The 25433-nt window shown below is 43.8% G+C and overlaps 1 protein-coding gene and 1 non-coding gene across 3 annotated transcripts in view; both read right to left on the bottom strand.

Annotated features, from left to right (window-relative positions):
* LOC118211466 (extracellular sulfatase Sulf-2-like) overlaps nt 1-19539 on the bottom strand; it is a 48740-nt gene extending 29201 nt beyond the window's left edge. Inside the window, exons 1-3 of one of the 2 annotated variants that reach the window (XM_035388692.1) lie at nt 19408-19539; nt 18356-18929; nt 5203-5253 (exon numbers count right to left, since the gene is read on the bottom strand). The gene's annotated coding sequence lies outside the window, so the exon portion shown is untranslated. The remainder of the gene's footprint in view (nt 1-5202; nt 5254-18355; nt 18930-19407) is intronic. The other variant, XM_035388691.1, reaches the window with a different exon arrangement.
* trnaa-cgc lies at nt 3406-3477 on the bottom strand. The gene has a single exon. It is a non-coding gene; the product is annotated as a tRNA-Ala (tRNA).
* Nucleotides 19540-25433: the final 5894 nt, after the last annotated feature.

Genomic DNA, 25433 nt, shown 5'->3' with positions numbered 1-25433 from the left:
GTAAATACAGATGACATATCCTGCATTAGTCCCAGAATGCAAGCGCTCACTAAGCAATACAAATGGGAACTTTATTGCTTGTGCACGCCGTGGAGTGAGGAGTTAATAAATGCAATGAAAATGAGTTTCCTTGGGCTCCTTTTTCCAATTAAAGACAAATGCAGCGCACGTTGCACTGCAGCACCACGTGTCGGTATTCCCGGGCGAAATATCACTCAGTGGCAAAATCAGCTGCGAGCATAAATCAGATTATTGAAGCGGGGCGACACAGATCGAAACTGCAAATCAATTATGAAATAAATAGCTGGCGTTCCATTACCGAGCCACATCACGGGTTTTATGAGAGGGGATTCAGTAAGTGACCCCGGGACAGGTTATCCGTAAGTGTGACAGCTTTATAAGCACACGTACTGCACCGTCACCCGGGAAACCCCTGGGGCTTTTCCATGGGCTGCAAGCAGCTGGAATGTCCAGCTCTTCAAACAGCTGCATCCGCCCTCCACCTGTACCAGCTCTACAATAAGCGTTGCTTATTACATGCAACGCTGAAACTGCTGGACTGAAAATGGAGAAGAAGCAATGGCTGACAACATGCTTTTTTTTTTTGGATGTCTGCACTTATTCAAATTTGTGGAGGAAGTTTCAGAGATGAGATGATTCTACAAATAGATCTGTGTATTCCAAATTGAGAGGAAATAAAATACTGGGGTTTTTAAAAAGATCTGACCTAACTTGACAAAGGTTTCATGTTTTAGCTTGCCTGCGCAAAAGCTTTCTAATGCCAGCGAAACTATAAAGCAAGCTAAGGACTTTCTGTATTATTTAAAATATCTGAACTATACAGCCCTGAATGTTCTCCGCGCTGTCTTTCTGAAATACAATTACGGATTAGCAGAGCAGCGTAAACATATTTTCAAATACCGGTTATGGGGAGTTTGGAAAGAGCTGCATCGTTTATAACGTTTATACGAAGGAAATTATTGCCACTTACTGCTAGCCAGCTTAGAAGTCCACTAATGTTTGTGGATCATTTACCTCATCCTTCCCATTAAAGCAAGAGTGCATCAGCAGGAATCTGTGGAAAGTGCCAAGAATAGGCACTGAATAAGCATCCATTTATTTTTTTACAATTCACACTATATCTCCACATAAACTTTAACACGGCTCTATTTTAAGAAACCCGCCGGACACTTTTGTCTGCGTGCTATCCCATGATGCCTCTCCAGCAGAGCGCCTTACGGGGGTGAGCTGGCAGCCGTGCGGGGCGCTGGCCAGGCCGCGGCGTCGTTTCTGGCACGGCCTCCCCTCGGCCTCCCCACACACGGCCCGGTGTTGACAAAGCCTGGTATCTCCCGCTGTCAGGGCATTTTCCGAGAGCGCGGTGTGGAAAAATCAATTAGGCCCGCTCACAATGCGCCGTTTTGGGGCCTTTTGTGAGGCCTGTCTCCCGCGAGGCCGGGCGGTGGGAGAGCCAGGCGGGGGCCGCTGTTTTTTTTTCTTTCTCCAGCCGGACCGATCTGTAAAACGCACGCAGATTAAAACAATGTGTGAATAAGGGGCGACTGCGAAAAAGAATCAGATTGATTCTCCACCTCCTGCTTCTCCCCCCCGACCGTCTCCTCGTGGGTCTGGAAGTGGCCGGGATAAGTGAAGTATGTCATCTGAGCGTACGAATGTGTGAAAACGGCTGTCGGTCACCCGTTTGTTCTCATCCCGTGCGATTTGCGCCTGAATATATCAGACAGTTTGCACACATTCTGCCTTGGCTGTGCACATTTACTGTGCACAGCCAAAGAAATGAAGCAGAGATTTACAAAGTTGTTTACAAAGAACTTTGCACTCCAATCTGGCAATCAAAAGAACACTCCACAGGGAAATGTTCGTTTTTTTATTATCTACATAAATAAACAGATAATAAAAGTCTCCCCTCTATCAGAGAATATAGTTCTCTGAGGAAACAGTAGTAGATTTATGTGTAAAATTGTGTCAAATGTTGCTGGTTGTGCTCGCAGCCATGGATGTGAATGTGGATGCAGAAAAACCCATGACCGTACCAAATAAATGAATTAAATCAAAGTTTACAAAACGATGGAACTGAATACAAGTAAACTGCCATGAGTTCTTACATGTATTAATCTGGCCAAACACAAGCTGTGGTCAGGACGTTAGTGCCAATATGCCACAACAAATGTATCAGCGAAGAGAGGAAGGGGTAGTGTAATAAGTAATGTGTAATGATTTGAGAAAGTGGAGCTGTGGCATAAAATCCAGCGATGAAGCCAGACAATAAAGCAGTGCCAGAGGTGGATTAGGCATGGTGAGAGATTTTTTCCATGCCAAATAGGACATACTGTACTACTTATCTGATGTGTGTGTTCAGACAAAACACACACACGCACATGCAGCAGCTGTACACGCACATACACGCACAGACACACACACACACACAAGCACACACCCACACATACACAGACACACACACACGCACATGCACGCAGATGCACACGCACATTCACACAAGCACACACACACACACACACACACACACACACACACACACCAGATGAAGCCTTCCTTTGATATCTGCTGGTGTTATTTCTTTGTCCTCACAGGTTTCAGTCTTACTCCCTGTTTCCCTCTTCAAAGGGGCGGGTTCAGCTGCACTGGAGGCCTCCAAAGCACAACCATAGAAGAAGAGAGTGGAATGTGAAGTAGCGACTGGAAACTCAAGCAGAATACCAAAACACTGCAGGCTTTTGATCATAGCCTCATTCTCACGCGTTGGCAGCAACACCGGCTCAGAAGTAAACATAGACAAGTTTTTTAAAAATTGTTTCTAGCCCACTTAAAAGCTAAACAGTAATGTTTTCAAAGACGCACTATGCCTTAGCTTGTTTATGAAAAATGCAGTAATCCTTTGGTTTGCGTAATTATGATTATTTTGGATATTTGCACATGTGTAGTTTGGCAAAAATATGTTTGACCGCTCACTGACTATATATCAGAACTAAAGGATTCTTCTTTTTCTTGCTTTATTTTTCAATGACCTGACCATCTCCAGACATCCCCCAGAGATTTTGGTGAGGAGAGGCAGGACCCCTGTTGATGGGGCAGATATTCATTCAGCTAGCTTCCATTACAGGCAGGCAGGAGAAGCAGGCGCTTGAGTGATTGAGCAGGAGGAGCTGAGAGCGGCAGGACTTCTCGGTGATGTGTTGCACTTCAACCTCTCCACTGGAGCAGGCGAATTACCAATATTTTATAGGATGGAAGGGGAACAACAGAGTTACAGCATGGAGCTTTCCCTCTTTGACCACAGATCTCTATCTAAACTCTGACAGACTCTGTCTCTATTGGAGAAAACAGAGGAACACCTCTATGGCTACTTACACAACTTAAAGTTGTTGGAGATGCTGGGGATTGAACCCAGGACCTCATACATGCGAAGCATGCGCTCTACCACTGAGCTACATCCCCCACAAGGACTACTGTGCTCCTTGTGGGGAATCTAAACCTTTGCACTTGTGACCAAACTCAGCATAGCTCTTAGAAAGAGCTGTGATCGGGTCAGTTAAATACTCATGTGCAAAGTTCAGGGACCAAATTGCACACTTTATCCTAGAAGGGTGATATCAACTTCAGCAGCAGACAAAAATGTAGTGACAATCTCTGGACTACTACTGACATTTTTAAATAAATAAATAAATAAATAAATAAACTACTGACATGCTGATGTCTTAAATAATGTGAAATTATTCTTTTCCTGATCTCGCAAAACATCCACCAAAATCAACTAAATAGTAAAGAAAACAAAGATAACAATGTATGGTACAAATGAACAAACTTTCAGAAAGTCATCTAAAAGCCATGAAAATGTATTCAATAATGGGGAATGAAGCACATTGTTCTTAACATGATAGCACCTGCGTAGATAGCCACTCAGCTCAAAACAACCCTGTATGGTATCGTTACAGCTTGTAATATACATCTGTATTAGCGCACCCATCCGAAACAACATTCCCATTTGTAATCCTTTCAGCCGTCTCTGTGGGGGTAACTGACAGCCATGGTGAACAGGAATGAGGGTGGGACTTAGGCTGGGATGGGGGGGGAGGGGGGTGTCTCCGCCCACCCCTACAGAGACTGACACATACATCAAGCCCTCAACATCTGTGTTGGGCGACGCCGCAACCCAACGCACATTGTGTCTGCTGGGCCGTGAAAGAACAGCGGCTTTGAGCAGCAGCCCAGGGTCAGTCAGGATGAATGGAGACCTGACACACAGCTGCTCTCAATGCGTCTGCCAATGTTCCCGCTCCTGCCCTCACTTCTCTATGGTGATCTATTCACATCACAGACATACGTTTGCCTGCAGAAAGCATGCACATGACAAAGCAACGAGCCAATGACTATTCACTAATATGATAATTACATGATTATCTAACAAATACAATAACTAGCGATGATACTTGACAATAAGAAATCCTTATTAAAATGGTTACATGTTTTTTACATGTTACATTTTTCAAAATTCAACATGTAACAATTGTGTGTACATAAGGAACCGTACACCGCATTCAACAGCTTAGGTGCTAAACTGAGCCATGATCAAGTGTCCTTATTTTAAATATGTATATATATATATATATATATATATAAATATATATATGCATTACATGCGTGAGTGTGCATTTGTATGTGTACAAATTGTACAATTTTACCATGCCACTAAAACAGCAGAAATAGCTGTTCCAGGGATCGCTCTGCCTGACATTGAGAATGTGGACGGAATTAAATGAAAACACTGTTTATTTTTATGAAACCCCAAATGCACTGAGAGAGCCACTTCAAATAAACAGTTGTTGGAATTGTTACAATGAGAGATCAAGAAGACACAAGCATACAGGGAGCTCCATGCTGTTCTCAGAGATAAGCTCACAAGGCAACCACAAATGCTGCTGGAGCCGTCCATTCCATCGTCATGACTACAACACGTTTGTGTTACTAAAGACATCTGGATAAATATCCACAGCAAGGTTAGCTGTTTGTAAATATAGTTTTCAAGCTAACCGCAGTGTGTGTCTGTGTGTATGTGTGTGTGTCTTACAGTTTTTGAGTATTTCTTTGTATCACTGGCATCACACATGCATAGTTCTAATATAATAACATAACTGCAGGCATAAAATATTATCATGATCCCACCTTGGCTGAAATGATGGTCTTCACAGTCCTCGATGCACTTCAGTGTGATTTCTAGAATCAAATAAAAAAAGAAAAATGATAATCAGTCGCCTTATACCAACAACACTGTGGTGAAATTAATTTCACTGTGAAACAGTACAGGCATAAATACAGGAACACAAATGCACACACACATAGGCACGCACACACACACACACACACACACATTCACATACACATTTGTACACAGACAGGAAAATGTTTTTCGTACTGAATTGAAGAGAAAATTCAAAAACATTCACTTCACCTCACAGGCCACATTTCCTAGAACAGTCATACAGAGAATCCAATCATTTCTGTGCCTACCGCCACTTTTCATCAACTAAGGGAATTAAGGGAAATTTTAGGTGAATGACCCGTCTCTTTAAAACAGAATTTTTGGCAAGCAATGAAGCTCAGCTGCTCAGTGCCAGAGGCACGGTGAGTGCATTCCACAATTAGCCATCTGCCGGGAAAAAAACCTCTCCTTTCATCTGTCCACTGTTCCATTCCACCTGTGTCTGCCCACACTGCGTCACCTCAGCAGGCTGGCGTTGGGTCACTGAGCACTAGCTGAGCACTCCTCACCTAAAAAGATCCCACAACATTGTCTACCTCTGAGCACAGTTACAGCCTCAAGACAGACCGTTAACAAACAAAAGAAGAAAAGATTACATCTGAAATGCGGGTCACATTGTCACCCAGTGAAATGTCCAGTGTTTATTCAGGTCTGAGGGTACACATGAGTCCAATAAGGAGCATATGTACACTGTAAGAGCTGATTTAACACCGAACATTTACTGCGAGTGATCCATCACACCCTGTTAGCTGCCACGCTGAGAAAATCATGGGCAGCCGGGTTCAGTATTAATTGCCTCCGTCTATTTATGTCAATCGCAGCAGCCGCATTGTCAACTGACTCTTATAATTACCGCTGCAAGGGCGGGGCCAGAGGAGGACTACGTGGGCGGGCTGCTGATTAGTGCGCCGCGCTTAAGAGCCAATCAACCGGCCAAGTGGCCTCGCGCTAGGCCACTCCCACAGTTAACTATTTTACACTTTGGCTTGCCAGGATTCGCAGGCTAAGCGGCATGCCCAAAGGCACGATGACCATGTTTCATCAGACCTCCACACACTCGGGTTCAAGCACAGTACTCTCTGTCAGTCATGTTAAAGAGCTGCGACAGCATTAGAAACCGGTGACAGAGCTCACCCCCAATTTAAACACACTTCTGCATCCACAGCACACCGCACACCGCATCCCGCACCACGCCGCGCATGGAGCCCGTTTTTTTTTATTTATATTTGTGGTCTCATTACTGCCGGATATTATTCGTTTCCTGTTCCTGTGGCAGCGGGAGTGAGTCAGCTCTCATGGGGAAATGTGTCAGACACGCCCGCATCTCACCGAGCGGAAAGGGAAGCTTCAATCACGACAGGAAAAAAAATTCATTATGTCTCTGACTTCCCTCTGTGTCTCCGTTTTTGGCGGAGGTGACAGGTGTATGAAGCGTCGGTCTGGTTTTGTGTACTAGTGTGGCAGTGAATACCAACTATTTTTTTAATAGCATTTCCCCAGTGGATCAATTAAGAGGAGAGTGCGAGATATTTGTCTTGTTTCTCATCTTCTGGCCCTAATTATTATTTCCCTCAGTCAAATTTCTTCTACAATACACCTATTTCCCATCAGTGACCAATCACGTACTGTTTTTCGTCACCCCAAGTGGGGGGACATCCACCTGTCTTTCCCATGAATTACCATGGATTTTCCCATGAGTGTGTCCCTGGTGTGGATGCTAAGGAACCAAGAGCCTGACCTTTATTACCCCACCCCAGGTGTGTAAACTTCTGGCCAAAATCCTCCTCACTGGCTCGTGGGTAATCCCACCTCCCCAGTGGTTGCTAGGGCGATTCAGCGGTGGCTCGGAAAACCTCCACAGCATTTGTGTGGAAACATTTGACAGCATCTCAAGTGGGCAAAAGAAAGAAGCCAAATTAAAGGAAAAGCTATGTCTCTTTTCAAACACGCTGACATTTTGACACAGCGCGAGAGACCGTACATGCTCAATTTATTTCTGCCACTGCACCCTCCTCTAAAAGTCTGCAAAAAAACACAGCAGGAAACTCTATTCCACCCTGTCAGAAACACCATCCCCTCCCCCCCCCCCCCCCCCCCCCCCACCCTCCACCCCTCACTTGGAAACAAAAAGACAGCCAGCTGACAGCGTTCAATACCACCAGACCAGGTCCGTACTCACCAGAGTCAGTGTCCAGCTGCCAAGATGCATTTCATAAATGTCGCTGGTTTAATGGAACAGTGCACAGCTGAGCCCTCCCTGTCTTCTCCTTTCCTCTGTGCATTTTGTGTCAGTGCAAAATGGCATTGAAACGCTACACGCTCCATTTACCCACACCATGATAGCCAAAAACCCGTCTCCAGCACCTCCCCCCTCTCCATACCCCTCCATAGATACATCCACAGAGCAAAACCTCAATAAAAACGAGCAATTCAGTTATGTTTCCAGTGTTTTTTTTTTTTTTTCAATGTTGCCTTAATATTCAAAGAGTGTTAGTCATCAGCTGGGAATGCAATTATGCTGAATCAAGATCAAAATCACTCCTAGATAAAAGAGCTGAGCTGCATTAAACCGTCTCTCCTCTCAACAGAGTCCAGCTTTGTCCACAGAGACATGCCTTACAAGAAACCGCAAAGGGTGGCTATTTCTGATCTTGACGATGTGACAGGGCTAATTCTGCCTGGTCTGTGGACGTGCTGACAGAACGACAGCACTGTGATGCACGTCGGTATTATTGTGAGACAGCCATTGTGTAAACCACGGTCACGCCAGACATGCCACTGCGATAACTCCATATTCCAGAGGTAGGGCTGAGGTCTCTAGGGGTGGGCGGGGCTAGAAAACAGTATTAGGCAAGCTGACCCTCCTAAGGCCCAATCAGGACGTGTGTTCTGAAAAGCGCACAGGTGCACTTTACGATGTTGGGGATATCTGCTCATTCCTGCATCGTATTTTTAATGAATTGGAGTAATATTTCTTACTCGCATAGAACCTGGGCTGGATTCAACAGCATCTCCTTTGGCTCATAAACAAACAGGCACTATGCTTCTCAATTCAGCTCGGCGGTATGGCGATTATTATTTAACACAGCAGTGCATGGAAATATGCCTGAAAGGGTTGTGGATACACTAACAATATAATATATTCCCTTACTTCTGAATGTCCCCCCCCTTATTGAATAAATGACATATGTTAGGCCAGGCAGCCACAGCCCTGCAGTCACAGGGTGCGTACGCGTCTGTGTTTGGCTCAGCGGTGCCGGTGAGGATGTCAGAGTGATGAAGTGTCGTCCGACAGGAAGGGAACGCCCGTTCCTGGGAGTTAAGTGATGAATGCGCGAAGGCGAATGGCAGGAGAACGAGCATTTCCTCTTCCCTTCCTGTAAATGATGGGATGTTTTCAGGGTAAGCAGCCCCGCTCTTTTCAGACACCGGAGAGCAGTATATTTATAGCCCGTTGCATTCACAAAGCACAGGGATGACTTTGCTGTGCCGACCGTCCTGGAAGTTACAATGTGAAATAGGCGACTTTTTCAACATTTTAAACTCCATCCGAGTCCCGTTTATGGGCTTATCCTTCTGAACGCACTGAAGCACACACAACAAGAACCTTGGACACAGAAATGTGGTCATGACACAACCATAGAACACCTGCGCAATGACACAGTACTGTAAACACACTTGCAGAGACACACAAACATTATGTACACAAATGTATGCTCCTGCACGTAAACACACACACACACACACATATATGAAGACTCAGGCACCTAACCCAACATACAGTATGCAAGTAAGCACAGGAACACACACTCACATATACATGTACAAACACACCCACACTAATATGTAAACACATACAAACACAGACTCACACCTGCACAAACACACACACATGCAGCCATCCCAATCCACAAGCATGTTGATGTAAGTGGAGCTCTCCTGGCCTTCCAGTGCTCCCAGTACTGTATATATAAGGGCCCGGAGCCACACAGGAAGTAGAGAAACAGGGCCACACATCTCCAGTCTCAAGGGGCCAAAGCACAGAGCCAAAGCTGTCAGATGAGCAGTTCATTTAACTGACTTTTTAATACAACGAAAACTCCTTTATTTGTCATGCACTGAAGGCATACCGTATGGCACAGATGCTTAAATGTCCCATTTCACCCTGCACAGGGAAACATCTCGGATGCCTGATGCTTTTAAAAAGACGGACATGTTCATTTCAGAACGGCGGTGCAGACATGGGTTATTAACTGACAGATGGGTTCCACTGACTAAGGACTTTCGCTGAGAACAAATTAAGATACAAGTGTTCATGTTGCTACACTGCAGTCCCACTAATGTTCAGCTCCATAATTGGAATTGTCTCATGAGGAACCTGGGAGCTCATTTCCTCTTGAATACATCAGGTCTCAGCAACAAGACAGTGCGAGTGAGACTGAAATAGACCACTGAGTGACAGATGCGGTCTTAAATCAACCTGCAACATTCAGCCCAGGTATTCCTGCCGCGCTGAAGAGCTCAGCTTTCGGTTACCAGTTTTTTTGGTAAGCGTATTTATTTTTTTGACCGGTGATAGTACCTGTCAGAAATCTCTTGGGAAAATAAGAAAGGGAAGCCGTGCGTAATGTATGGAAAAAATTTTATGTCGGTAAGTAGGACGGCTGTAACTAAGAATAGCTGTGAGGAGCAATATTTGAAAGACAAGACAGATGTGCTGCACATGCTGGAATATTCCATCAGCTTCTGTTATGTCATTGACAAATTTCAAACTGCATTATTGACTATGTCACTGCTATTCCGGTTAGGATTAAAGCAAGGCTTCAAACATTGTGAATGCAAACTGTAGTATATGTGCTGCAACATTAATTCACATTCAGTGCTTTCCGTACATTTCGTTATTAGAGTCCAATCAAAAATCTCTGGAATTTTATGGTACATAAAAAGCATTAAAGACTAACCAATAACTTGTCATTAATAAGTAGGAAAACACGCATAATTAATGGAGCAGTGCATTTTTAATTTCCGGACCAGATTACTCTGAGATTAAAAAATTTTTTTGTTGGTGGACAGCAATGGAAAGTGTAAGTTCTTCTCAACCCCCCTTCACAACTGGTTCATGTTCAGTTACATGATGTTTCAGTGACCATGTGATGTAATATAAACTACTGGCAATCACTAAGAAAAAGGCTTATTGATTGGTCAATTATCATGTCATGACCACCTTTTAGAGGGCAAGTGCATTCTAATTAAGGCACACTCTGACTTGCCCAGACTGCATTGCGCTTTCTGAAATCACAAGAGGATGCAGACTCAATATGGATCCAATGTACGACTACTCAGCTAAAGCTAATTATTAGGCCGTGTAAACACACGCGTGTGCAGTGCACAGTTTCCGCTTTCTTCCTCTCGTCTGTTGCTCACAATCCCAACTTACTTTCTCTCGTGACTGAAAGATTTTTTCCTCAGCCGCACTCTCGCCGGACCCTTGCTGCAGAGTCACTGCGCGGAAGCACCGCACACACACTTCACCAGGCCCTACTGCTCACCATCTCAGATGAAATATTGATGAGAAGACTCATATTAGTTATGATTTATTCAATGCCGCTTTTGAATGTGGCCTCCGCTCCTGCTTCATCTATCATCTAACGGGATGAAAGTATCTTCAAGCTCACGGAGGCAGCCCCATCCTCTTCCCATCCTTTCAAAAAACTTCAAGATGAAATCCTGTCAGTGGCTGCTGGGACATATAGGCAAAGCCCAGAATTGCAGACCCAACTGATCTTTGTAATCATCTTTTCCATCTATTCGTCCAAAAGCAAACCCTGGCCACCCCCTCCTCTTCAAAAAAAAAAAAAAACTTAAACTACAGCTAATTTTCCTCTTCGCTGAAGTTACTGATCTGACACCAATTGGCACTTACAGCTATCACAGGGACCAAGTGTTAAACGGTTCAGTTACATCAAGAGCTGGGGCTTAGTTAAATAAAACCACATTTCTGATCAGGGTCCAAGAGTTAAACAATTCTGTTTCGCTCCAGAGCAGATAGATAGTGCAGGAAAGCAGTTTCATTGGCTGTTTTCTGCAAACCCCTGAAAACCCACCTCTTCAGACAACACCTCAATGTTTCTATTTTTAAAAAAAAGAAACACACCTCTCCCTCTGTTTCTGAGACTTCACAGGTCTGGTGTCATGCACCCTTGATGGTGGCACTGATTTGCTGGTAACTCCAGCACTAGTGCTGTCTCTAGCTCTAGTGAGGTTTGTGAAATGCACTTCTTTGAACTGTAAATTGTAATAGAAAGCCCTCACACTGTACAAATTGTCCAAGCAGGTCTCTCTCTTAAAAGACAGAACAGGATGTTTTGTAATATGCAGGACCTACAATTCAATTTGATTCAATTTAACTTTATTTCAGACACATAGGTCCATAGCAGTAACAACCAACATGAACAGCTGGGTAATTTACCCCTCAATGTCAGCTGTGCTGCTTGTCGGGGAGCTGTCCTTGGTCCTGAAGGCTTCCTAGGCTTTGAGAGACAGCTAGAGGCTCACACAGCAGCCAAAATGGAGGAGCATCACTCTCTGTCACACTAATGTCCATACTAATGTCCTACACATGCGTGTCATCTCTGACATAAAGTTATCCAATGCTGTGAAAATATGAGATTGTCATAGTACCACTATACAATCAGTTCAACAATATCATTAAACCTGGCTGATTTTACATCTTAATGCACAGCTTAATTGTGCTTTCTTGAAAGTCAATCGAATTATTTGCATTGTCATTTCCCAAAAGCGAGAAAACCATGAAGATGAAACTTCAATAACACACATACCTGTACCAACCACATGGACTAAACAAAGAAGAGTAACATGCTTGTCCCTGCATGTGTGAGAGAGAGTGAGACAGAGAGCTTAAATTGAGCACTGTCGCCTGCTTTTTCTTCTCAGCTTTTCAAAAACTGTAATCCTCTTTTACAGTCCTGCCTCTCTGGTCCCTCAGCCAATGGGGAACGATCAGCAGCTTGGGCACATGCGGCATGTGAGAGGGATTTTACCTGTCCAATGATGCAGAGGCGCGTCCATGACTAATCAGGAGGCAGAATGGTGTGCCATCTCCAAAGTACCTCAAAATGCCATATAACTGAACCTTCCCCTCCCAGAACCAATCAACATTCATCATTAGAGAAAGCCCCACTGATATATCTTTCCTAAACCTTCAGGTTTCCAGGGGTTTAGCAGTCCTGACAGCCAGCCAAATGCTCAGCATTATCCGTCCTTTTTCTCATTTACATAACTAAAGAAAGAGCACACCTCATCTTCTGAAGTCTTGCACTCTGTTAGTTCCATAGTCTGCTAAAACACACATTTCTTCCAATAAACAGACTTAAAGAGCGCAGCACTTTGGCTGTTAGCCGCCTCCGCGCTGCCACGGCTCTGCATGCCAATGGAACAGACGCTGCGTGTAGACACGCTGTAACATGAGCAGTGATGAGGATTGCAGATCTAATGGACAGGGAGTCCGCGATGTCACCTTGAATACCATCACTGTGACTGATATCCACTTCCTGCTGTCTCCCATCCGGGGTGTTTGTGGTTTGCGCTCAATGCTCTGTCAATATCACTCTGCCGTTCGGTTGGAGGAGGAGCAGGGGCAGCTTCTCAACTGTCATTTAGCAAGGCCAGGTCCTCACACCTATATGCACACACACTCACAAACACAGCCCATATGTGCACACACATGCTTATATTGGCACACACATATAAACACAAACATACGCACATGCACACACACACAAGCATATGTGCCCTCTCTCTCTCTCTCTCTTACACACACACACACACACACAAAAACAAACACACACACACATGCTTACACACATGAAAAATACAGATTTTTTTTCCCGTGGCAAATCAGCTGTACCCTTTGTCACAACGTAACAGGATGTTACCCAGTTCCTTCTGTTATTTTATGCTCGTAACTGTAAATGAATTTCAATCCTTATAAAAATTCCCTGGTCTGGGAGATTATTTGGCTACAGGTCAACAGTCAACTCCTGATAACTGTGTGTGCTACAGGGCTGCTGTGACATGTTACACTTAAGCAGAGTATGCAAATTACAGTAGGGAATCGAGCCAGGAGATAAAAACCGGGGCCAGCTGCATACTGGCAAATAAAATATAGCATGCAATTATCTGATATGCAAATAGAGAGAGAGTCCCCTGCATTTAGCTCAGTTACTACAGCCCTCAGCCATGTATCAGAAAGGGCAACATGAAATGAGAGATATGCATTCCTGCCGGTGATGAAATGTATATGCATCATGATTAAAACTGAAAGAATCCCAAACGTGTTTTTGCAGACATTGATGGAACTGATTTGGGGGTGAGAGGGATTCTGTAAGCCCAAAGTGAAAAATATCTCTTTATTCAGATACGTGTTGTGAGTGACTCTTCCCTGATGAATCCATTGATGGATTTATGGATTGGATGGATATAAAAATTTTATGGCTTCATCACGCGGGTCTAAATCCCAGATAAAAAGCGATTGCTTTCACTCCACCTATCCCTGATTGATTGGATCACTTTCAGTCAAATCTAAAAAAAAAAAGAGTAAGAAAAAAAGGAAGAGCATTATCCTTCCAGACAGAGCAAGGAGAGTGCTGGCTACTGAGTAACTAAAGGAACATTACATTATTGGCACTTATTCAGACACACTTATTCAAAGCAATTTACAAGGTACACAAAGAAATATTGTTGAGTAGAAATATTTTTTTAAAGTCTTCCTGAGGTAAAATAATAACTTAAAACACATTTAACGTGTTTTTTGTACATTTAAGGTAAATGTGACATTTTATGCCAAAAAACGCATTTTCCTAATTTGCGGACATATCGGGGATTTTAAATAACACATTAAAAAACTAATATTTTTAGCTTCATTTAAACCTCACAAACCAATCAAATGCCCAGATAACACGTACCCATATACTGTAATTCCACACAACCAAAGGAAGCCCGTATTCATAGCAGTAGTAAAACCATTATCTGAAACCTGCCACACTTCGCTTTGCATTGCAGTGTGCAGACTTGGCAGGCAGCTGTGATAGCCCTTTGACCTCGAGCTTGCCATAAATTTACATGAGCCCGCAGCCTCCCCTTGAAGTGCTTCCCCTCAGCTCAGCCAGCACCAAAGCCTCTTGTCACAGTCACTGGAGGCTGAGCTGGGAAATAATAGCGGGAATGAAGATATGACCTCTCTCTATCCAAAGCACACTGTGAGTTTAACAAGCCCCACCACACGCCTGCTCGGAGGAAACTCTCACTGCCTGTATTATTAACACTCCCTGCCTCCATCATTAAAATGTGTCCTCTCTCTCTCTCTCCCTTTCTCTCTCACTCACTCAGTCTCATTCTGTATAATAAATGAGTAGAGTGGCAGAGCAGTTTTTACAAACAACTGCATGGCAAGCATATTTTTTGGCATCATAATTGTTTTGTCTCAACATGTAACTATACCTTGCATTTGATACGGAAGTAAGGAGTAGAACTGACTCTTCTCGATATGACAGGCCATCTGAGGAGGCAAGTGACCCTGCCAGTTTTATAGAGTCATCAAGCCTGATGAAGCGTAGCCCTGACTTGACACTTCGAATCCGTCTCTGCCTCTGGGAGGTGTGGGGTCATAGTTCATATGTTGTGTTTCAGGGTATAAGGTCACACATATGCACCAAGGGGTCATGATTTTCAGAATGAGATTAGTCTTTCGGAAGCATTGGATGGAGCACTCCTATGTCATCAGATGTCTTTAAAGTAATATTTTAAAAACGTCCTTAAAATATGATTGTTGATGCAGGAGCCCTATGTCATTTTACTTTAAGTGATGATGCTCTTTTTGCAAGGAGGCAGTTTTTCTGGAAACAATTACTGCATCTAAATGCAGAACCGTGCTTTTCTCCCATGTCTGTTAATTAGCCCCAGTTACTTTAGCACATGAAATGTTGGCTGCATATGTAATGCATCCATACTCTGCATGCAGTGTGTCTGTAATGCACACACAGTGTGTCAGCATCACAAGTCAAACCTTAATACTTTTTTACTGACCAGGGGATGGTCCAAGTGCTCGTGACATTGATGGTGGGAACATTTTCCGGGTTCATATTGTATCCGAAATACTGAGACATTGGGGACCCCCAATAGTGACTGTAAGAACATTGGCTCTTGTCAGAGAGGTGGATTTATAGGGCAGCACAGGTAGCTCATATAAAAATGTGATATCATAATATTTTATATTGCCCTCCCATGGCTCCTCCATTGTGCCACGTTCTGTAGCACTGGGTAAAGAAGATCAGGTCTAACAAAAGATTCTTATTGCGAGATTCGTAACAAGCTGAAGCAGCCTGTGCCCACATCTGCAGTGTTCTGGCGTGAGTCTATTCAGTCTGCAAGTATATGACTGTAAAGCCATCCTTTTAAACTTGTTTATTGGAAGATAAACTGAATAATAAATGAACCTCACAAAAACGTTTTTTCAAAAAAAAACTGTTTCTTGTAAACGAGAATGCAAAAAGACTAATCTTTCTTCTGTTCAAAACCTACTGAAACAAACTACATGAATAAACCATGGCTTTTGAAATGTGAGCTACTTTCCTTGTATAACTACACTCCAGAAAAACAATTTTGGAAGAAAGAAATGAGAACTTTTACGAAAATTCCCCGTGATATAATGTGAGGCACGTTCTGCACACACTGCCTGTTCGCCCTTCAGTTAAGAAAACAGCACTGCTGCAAGTGAGCCTCTCTCCATGACTTCACACTTAAAATACAGTGAGTCATGCTTGCTATTAGCTATTCATAAAACATGCGTATGTCACGCAGCGGGGTGTTTGTGAGTACGTTTCCTGACCTGATCCAGCAGTACCCCTGCAACCCCGACTGACGCATTCCCAAACAGGGGACCCCATAGGTCCTGTCTGTCCCGTACAATGTGTCATAAGGTTTCATTTGCACAGAAATCCTCATAAGAATAAGTAACCAAATAAACAGTTCATCCGAATAAATTCTGACCCGTGTGTAAGCTGTGTATGACTGCATTAACCACCTCAGTTTACAAGCAGTAACATCTCTGTTTTCTACAGACAAAAAGCACCAAGCACAGTTCATTGATTTTGTCTACAATAATCTTTTTTCTGTGTTTAAACTCATCATGGAAAACAACCAAACAAACGCAAAAACATGAAGTAAAACAAAAAAGACAGTACCATTAAAGTTAAAGTAATTTATTTACTTACGCAGGATATCTATCTAACCTCAAGTCCTGTCTTCAGTCTAATCAAGCCTGCGCTGTTGGCTCACAAGATCAATAAAATGTGTGTTTGCTCACTGAAGCAAGTAAAAACAGGATATATCACTGGTCCCTTCTGAAGTCTTTATGCGTTTATTTTTACTAATTTGTCACAAGCACAATGTTTCTCCAGAACAGCACCTAGCAAACCAAAGAATACACGCTAAAACACCACTGTCATGTGTACACAGGTGGATGACAATAAAGTGCGCTTCAAAATTCAAAGACCAGGAAATTTTAACAATTTTCTTAAGCAATGGAATGATAATTAGCTAGCTTCAGAGCAGAAAGCAATAGTTTGTTTTCCTGTCTCTCCCACGCAAAGATTTAATTAATTTTAAAATACACTTTAAATATGAAATATTTTTCATATTTGAACTTCATTTTATTTTTCTGAGAATTTAAAAACATTTGTCAGCATGAAAGGGACAGCTTAAAGCCCCTGAGCCACTGGCACATCTCCCTGAACGAGATAGGCCACCACTAGGGGGCACCTAGGGGAACTAAAATCTAAAGACCTCAAAAAAACAAATGTTTATTTGTGAGTCACGGGAATTTGGACCAGTGTTGAAGCACCCACAGCACACACCATGTCGTTTTTCACTGCAGCAGTTAGGCAAAGTCAACAGATAGAAGCCTTCGGCTAGCGCGCAAAGTGTGATCACAGCTCTCATTTTACCCGCCCAATTACACCCCGCGTAATTGTGAACACCACGAACAGAGACTCACGGATGCTAACGGCTAGGGTAATAGGGCTTAAATGTCTCTCTGTCTCACTCCAGTAATGGGAATTATTTTGAAAGCAAGACAGTGTGCTGTTCGTTTCTGAGGATTTATCAGTGCTTGTCAAGCGCAATGTCACCATTTAACAAATAATTCTAATTAAAATGCATGAACACACACTCACACAGATCCTATAAGAATACATATAATCATGAGTGTGTGTGTGTGTGTGTGTGTGTGTGTGTGTGTGTGTGTATAAAATTAGAAAATGTCTGATTGAATATCTATTTTATGATAAAACCCAGGAAAGGTATTTGGTGGAATGAGTCATACACACGGCAGGTATATGCTCCTCGGCACTTTGCTCTGTCTAACCACACGCATAACTGTATCTGCATCTGCAAATAGCTCATTCAAGGTAGACAGACCAGGGATGATAGTTTAATCCTTGGTCCACACAGCCAAATACTTTCCCTTTCACTTAAATGAGAAATACACAGTACTACACAGTTCCTTCACAATGACGGGGAGGTGAACAGGTGACAGTGTCAGTGCAGTTTACTCATCCCCATAAATTGCTTGTTGAGCAGAACTGAACAGAATAAGTTAAGCCAATAAACACATTTACATCACACTGTCCTAAAGTAACGGGACTAGAAAGAGATAGACAGAGAGAAAAAGAGAAAGAGAGAGAGAGAGATATACAGGAGTTGTCTTAAAACAGCTACGCTAAAGAGATACAGGCAGCTATAAGAGCTGAATTCCGTGTCTGCCTGCTCCTGACTCCGGGCTGCTGCCAGTGCGCCTCCTGAACACAGCCCACGGACGGGGCGAGCGGCGCGGAAACGCAGGGGGAGCCGGCACGCAGTCGGCGAGGAGGCGCAGCAGGAGCGGAGCGAGGAGGCGCAGCAGCAGGAGAAGCGCGCAGAGCGCGGAGAAGCGCGCGGAGCGCGGAGAAGAGCGGCGGTAATGTAGGGCAGCGAGCGTACCTCACAGCCGCGGTCCTCTGGAGCCCGTCTGTGGCGGAGGCGGTGTCCTCCGGAGCGCACGGCGATCGCAGGGGGTCATGAACCCGTCAGCACTCTGCCCCACCCCGAGCTCCTCTCCCAGCAGCCCTCCAGCAGCCGAACCACTGAGCGGCTCAGGCACAAAGGCACTAATATAGATGCAGAGAGGAGTCAAAGGAGGGGGCGGGGTTTCAGACGCCAGAAGAGGCAGGGAGAGGAGGGAGGGAGAGAGGGGAACGGTTCCCTCTCTTCACTTTAATTTTGCTGAACAGCCCTTCTCTTTCTTCTTCTCTCTCTTTCTCCCTCCGTGTCCCTCTCCTCCACTCTCCTTTCCCTCTCCTCCCCTTTTTATCCCCCCCACTCTTTTTCTGTTTCTCACTCTTGTCTATCAATCTCTCTGAGCTCCCATTCATGCAGTTGCTGTGTGACTGAATCAGGACACCTCCAGCCATCTGTTGGAATACGCCTGTCTCCCCGCTTTACTCCTTCACTCTGTCACAGAGCAAGGGGGCCAGAGGGTGAAAGAAAGCGGGGCGTTTGTGAAGAGCTGGGGGGGCTTGGGAGGCAGAGCCAGCAAGATAAAGAGAGAGACAGAGAGAGAGAGAGAGAGACAGAAATCAACTTTAACATATACAGACATAAAGACTTGTACGTATATATATATATATACTAACGTAATTACCGCTCTATCACTTCTGTCATTCATGTACTGGAATACTACGCATTGGAAACAGGCTTTGTTTGTCACGTCGATACAACTCTATTTGATCTGAACTGAACTGGAGAGAGAGAGAGCGAAAGAGAGAGCGAGAGAGAGAGAGAGGTGGGCAGGAGAGAGAGAGAGAGGGTGAGAGAGGGAGAGAGAGGCGGGCGGGAGAGAGAGAGAGGGTGAGAGAGAGAGAGGCGGGCAGGAGAGAGAGAGAGGGTGAGAGAGAGAGAGAGAGAGGCGAGCGGGAGAGAGAGAGAGATCGTTGAGGGAGGCTGAAAGGGACAGCTGGGTTCAGAGGCTTTGTATTCAGAAGGCTGCTGCTCACCATTCAGCCTTGAGTGGCCAGCGCGGGGCACACAAACGAGATATGACTGATGGAATGTTAGGGCGAAAGCATCCTTGAGGAACGCCCACGCGGGCGCGAGCGGCATTGGAGCCGGGAACACATAAAATAAATCACTTCCAAAGCCTTCCCTCTTCTCAGCGCTTCAGCATCCCGTCCTCTCCCAGTCAGGAGAAGAAAAAAGGGGTGGGGCTTACCCTGTCAGCAGCTGTCCATCAACGTGAGGGGGCAGGTGCACAAACTGTAGCCTGTTACAGAGAGAACCAGAGAGAGGGGGAGAGAGAAGTTTCAAAGGATGGAGCAAAAAATCGATCGTCTTCTTGATCATCAAAAAAGAGATTATCTTGGATCTTGGATCCTAGATCTAAGAAGAAGAAGAAAGGAGGAACGGCGCTGTTTATTATTGGCAACAGAGTAAGTGGCCAACAGTGAAAGCCTGAGGGCGTGAGATCACTGAAGCCAGACAGTCATTCACGCACTATTAATGTTGCTACTTTTACTGAGGGCATTATTATCAGGAGTAAAATCAGTACATTAACAATAACTGTTATTTATCCATATTCAGTGTTGGCTGTGTATATCGTGGAAATAAAGCTATTTTAATTGAACAGAGAGGGAGAGAGAGACTTCTGATGTGCCTTTACTGAAACACAACCACTTTCTACAATTACCTTAAAACCTACCCCAACCCCCTATTTACAAACCCAAAATCCATCCCCGTCCACCCCGTCCACCCCAAAAAAAAAGAGAGAGGGAGAAAGAGAGAGAGAGGAGAGAGAGAGAGAGAGTGAGAGCCATGTTTTCACACAGTGCTGCTATATTTCTGCTACTGTGGAAATGCTGCACGACTGCGGCCATCCAGTTTTATTCACCAGTCTCAGAGAATGAGAGACAGCCATCACAACCCATGGATAAGGCACAGCTGATATGGCATATTAACTTAGATACCTAATTTGGTGTCCACGATGCATAATATTTCTTTTTCCATGCAGGAGAGGAGGAAAGAAAAACACAGCTATGAATTTCTGTACCTTTTTCAGAGCAGGACAAAATCCAGTCCTATTCATGCACCCTCACCAAAATCACACCAGGTCCCCGGCCCAGCGTCACCTGTCCTGCCACCGCCCTGTTCTCTGCAATCTCGGTACAGCTGTATCTCATCTTGTGCGAGAAAGAAAACAAGGACTCCTGCGTGCATCAATCAATACTGCACAGTCCAATACAGCCTGTACATCTGTTTCCTGCTCATTTCTATTAATAAAAGTGCCACCGCAATTCATTCTCTGCGCGCAGTCAGAAGCTGGAAACAACATCAATCAATACCGCAAACACCGAAAGGTGATGGATGCTTCTGAGGTAATTTATTAGCAGGCAAAATGTGAAAGCGCAGAGGATTCAATACTCCCTCCAAACACACGCACTAACACACACGCACACACACACACACACAAGTCCATCTTACACATCGTTTCACATTTTCCATCCGTGGGGATTCAGAAGCCCCATTCTTGTTTGGGAATAAATAACTGCTCGGGCTGTTTCCAGCCTGCTCTCAAAGAGAGAGGTTTTATTTTCCATGAATCGCAATGATAAGTCACCAAGCCTTCAAAGAAAAGCAGCTTTGTTCTGTTCCACACATTAAAGTGCCCGTGACAGATGTCCTTTCACATAACTGGTAAGGACTCTGTCGCCAGTAAATACCTACAGTTAATAACCTGCAGTTTGAACCTCTTTCTACTGCCCATGGAAAAGCAGTCCATCTACAGGATGTCCCAAACATAAAATACAATTCTCAAATGAAAAATAAAAAGTGCATACAAATATGCTTTGTCATATTCATATTAACAACCTGGAAATAGGTCTAATGGATCCAATTTATTTTGTAAAGGATTTTCCCCTTGTTAGGCAATCAATCTCAGATTTAGCATAGAATACAAATAAGTAAAATGTAAGGTCCAAATTTCATTGGTTTAATCAGAGACCAACACTGAATATTCTGTGCTAAAGCAACTGTGACAGTGTACATCTGACAGAGTGCATTTATCCCACCAGACGCACTCCTGCTCTACCTCTAAGGTCACTAGATATGCACAAGAAAAATCACAGACAATGCAGAACAGCTGACAGGAACCATAACCAGAACTAGAGCTAGAACCAAAACCAGAACCAGAACCAGAACCAGAACCAGAACCAAAACTAAAACTAGAACCAGAACCAGAACCAGAGAGTTGCCGCAGCTTAATACCTCCTGAGTCAAGACTGTCACAGTGCTGCTTTGTGAAAGACAAACAGGCTTTGTGATCGTCGCTTTCAGTCTCTCCTTTAAAGGCCACTCTCATTACTCATGTTGAAATTAATTGGGACCTTGCAGGCGTACAGCATCGTGCAAGAGAAAGCCCATATATTTAATTTGGATGAATATAAATGGATCGTTTGAAATTGCCTGTGTGTGTGTGTGTGTGTGTGCATGTATGTGTGTTTGTGCATGCGTGAGTGACTGCTTGCATGAGCATGTGTCATGTGTGATCGAGGACAGAATACAAGACTTGGCATTCACTCAGCAGGAAATAAAATATGAAAATAAAAATACCTGCCCCCCCATGTATGCAGGAAGTAAAATTATGCAGAGTGTGAATTCAAAGGACAGCCCTTGCAATGGCCTGCATACAGGGAATAATGTACCAGATTTATTACTGTGTGTTCATTCTCTTCCACCGTATTGGCTGCTTCTGCTGTGCACTGTCAGGTCTGGTTCTGTATCACTGGGGAGACGTGTCAGAAGTGGACAACAAGCAGGAAACCCTGGGGTAAAACTGAGAAATGCTACATGAAGACCAATGAAAGAAGTCAACTGACAGATTTCTGAGTCTCGCCTTGGACTCAAGGGTAGGGGAAGACTCACAATTCATTTGTCCAAAATGAAGGCAATGTGTAAAAACATTTCTGTGTGCCCAGTGCACCTGCCAGGGATGCCACAGGAGCCCTGCCAAACCCACACACAGCCTTACATCAATAAAACGCCAAGCCTACCACATCAATCAGATCGTGTCGGTCATACCAGGGTCACAACAGAAGCTGGTTTCCTTATGCTATTTAGCCTCAGAATGTGCTTCTGGATTGTGGGTAGTGTAGAAAAGTACATATTTGGCATATACGTATGGAGGTTGCCCCCCGTTAATGTAGTACATGGCACACAGCAGACCCTTTTAAAGCAGGGCACTTAAACTACAACTAATAATTACTTAACACATAGTTAACCCTGTTTAACCAGCTTCACCAAAAAAGAAAATTAAACAGATTTCATTAATTCTGGTATTAATTATTAATACAATTTTCTTTGCCAAAAACGAAGGAAAGCCCAGCACGGACTTGAAAGGTGTCCTAGTGCGATTTTGGTGTCAATACACACCAAATACACAATGGAGAATCTGCATGATGTGGTGGTGCACATGCCCAGTGATGGGTGAGACAAAAGCCCCGTCCAGAGATGAGAGAATGGTAATCTCTCTGATCCCATACCCCATACCCTCTCTCTCACACACACAGGGGAAAAAATAATTGATGTCACGACTGCTTATCCCAGCTCACTTTGCACATGCTGGTGCTGGGAGGAGAGATCTTCATTACTCGAAATTACACCTAAAAGTGAGTCATCTTTTCGCACCTGAGAAGAAACAGGCAGGAATGAGCTTTCAATTAAAGGGGAACAGAGGCAGGCTATATCAGCCTGTCACAGGCCTGTTTTAAGCCAATCCACCTCCTCTGAATGAATCCACGATGTTGCTCACAGATGAAAAGCAAACTGCCCACATAAGTTCCCAAAAACAGCTAATAGACAGAGAAAAGGCAGAGAGCGAAAATGTCAGGGTTAAATGAAAGGCTTCTGACAACTGTTTCTCCAATACGCCAACATAATTTGGGCAGACATATAAGTATGCCATACCAAGAAAGAATAATAAAACAGGAGACTCTCACAAAGAATAAATTGATTGGCACCCTAATCATTTCCATGTTTACATGACAAATCTACAAATGAACAACAGCCCTAAAGAGTTTTGGGACATTAGCTGCATTTGGCCATATACTTTGTCCTTTCATTTAATCCACTGTTTCTACTAAAGCGCTAATTAGCTCCTTGGGGTAAACTCTTTGTTTCAACTGAGTTTTCTTGCTTTGTCTCTGGGAATTAGAGACATGTTTTCAATGTCTGGGTGTGTAGGTGGGGTGTTTGATTTTTCAGAAATTTGTATTACAGCACACCCTACTGTGATGATCATACATTGATGTCGAGGCACAGCATTTCCAGGGATAGAAATATCTACAGTCCTCTCCATCTGTATTACAGTTGAAAATCTATTTGGTTGGAGTATTTTTTAGAATGGTCAGTAAATTACACGTATGTGTGTTTGTTCTGTTTGAATAAATTAACAAATTTTAAATATTACTTTTTCATTTTTAGATTTAAAATGAATTAAAGCCTCTTCATAATGTACTTCTTTTTGTTGAATTAATTTAATTAAAATTAAGAGCAATAATGTTCAATATTAACCTGTATCAGGATGCATAAGAAACAAATAATAATGAAAAAAACATGCTGGTTCAGATTAATGAGTACTGTCCATTAGAGCCAAGTTAAATAGTGGCTTTTTTTGCAGACTGCACACTGAGAATGAACTTCAGAGCAGCTGATGATGTCTTCAGGACATTCACATTATTATATAGATCATTCTGATACAGATAATTGTGTACATCCATTAAGAAACATGTAAACCTCACTCGTGCCCTTTCCATGAATAGGTTGGTTGTCAGAACAGTAGCAGAGGACCTGAAATTGAAGTCCTCACACCACATATCTCACAGCAACATGCACCAACAAAAACAAAGTTTAGGCCTGAAATCTCCATAAAATGAAAGCTGTAGCATTAAAGCATGAACAAAAATCTACGAGGTAGAACACGCAGTTGAATTTATCATTCTGCAAGGTGTAAGTTTTTTTAAATACTGTTTTGAGGACTAAAACCCTCCAAAGGGGGCCTTCCCAGACTCCACCCCCCGCCCCCCCCCCCCCCAAGTGTCTGCCCTCCCACAACCCATTATCTACTCTTAAGACTCTGTTCTCTTCATCCTCTGTCACTCTGCATCACAATGTTGCACTGAGATCTTGTCTTATTAAATTAGTCGAAAACAAATTTGCAAACTTCACTGTCAAAAAGCGCTGGGCAGGGAATGTTTTCCGAAAAAATAAAGAAAAGTCTGAAATCCCAGACCTTGTTGGGGAAAAACTGAAAACAAGTCCCCTGACCCAAGGAAAAGTAGGTTGAGAAAAACACAACAAAAACTTAAAAAGGCATGTGAATGCATATGCAAATCGCTCTAGGTGGCCAGTGAGACGGGCACCAGTGACCCTCCTTAGAGAGTTTAAAAGCTGCTCTTTACAGTTTGTGCATTCGCACACTGAGCAGCAGTCCCCCTTCAATTCAGCGGCCCTCTGTTTCTTCAGATGAGAGAAAGGAGTGCATTCTTGCTGGTGAGACGCTAACGCTTCCCAGGGCAGAGTCGCGTTTCCACAGAAGGAAGCGGGGCCAAATCCCTCCCTCTGCTCCACACGCGGGCCCGAGCGCAGGCGTCTCACAGCACTGCGGCGCCTGCAGGGAAACCCGTGTTCTAATAGCAGACTAATTAGCCCTAATGAGCCCTCGGCCCTCAGCTCGTTAGCGCGCATTACCATGTTTTCCATAAACCGCTCGACAAAAGCTGAGCAATGCTGCTATGATTTATGGACACAAAAAAAACCGTTAGGTCAGTGTTCGGGTGCCGAATGCTCATAGCCACACAAGACCTTCTAGTCAATGCGTGGACGTTCGGTACATTTAAATTTATGAATGTTGAAAAATGTAATCTAAAAATCAGGAATCCATATAAGGGGGTATGGTGGGGTATAATTTATCACCAGTCTGATAAATGAGCCAACATTTTTATGTCCCATCCATGTGCCACTGATCTCTTTA

Source organism: Anguilla anguilla, chromosome 13, assembly GCF_013347855.1.
Source record: "Anguilla anguilla isolate fAngAng1 chromosome 13, fAngAng1.pri, whole genome shotgun sequence".
In the NCBI taxonomy this organism is placed as follows: domain Eukaryota; kingdom Metazoa; phylum Chordata; class Actinopteri; order Anguilliformes; family Anguillidae; genus Anguilla; species Anguilla anguilla.
Note: the sequence above shows the minus strand (reverse complement) of the source record. Positions and strands in the feature narration are given on the sequence as shown.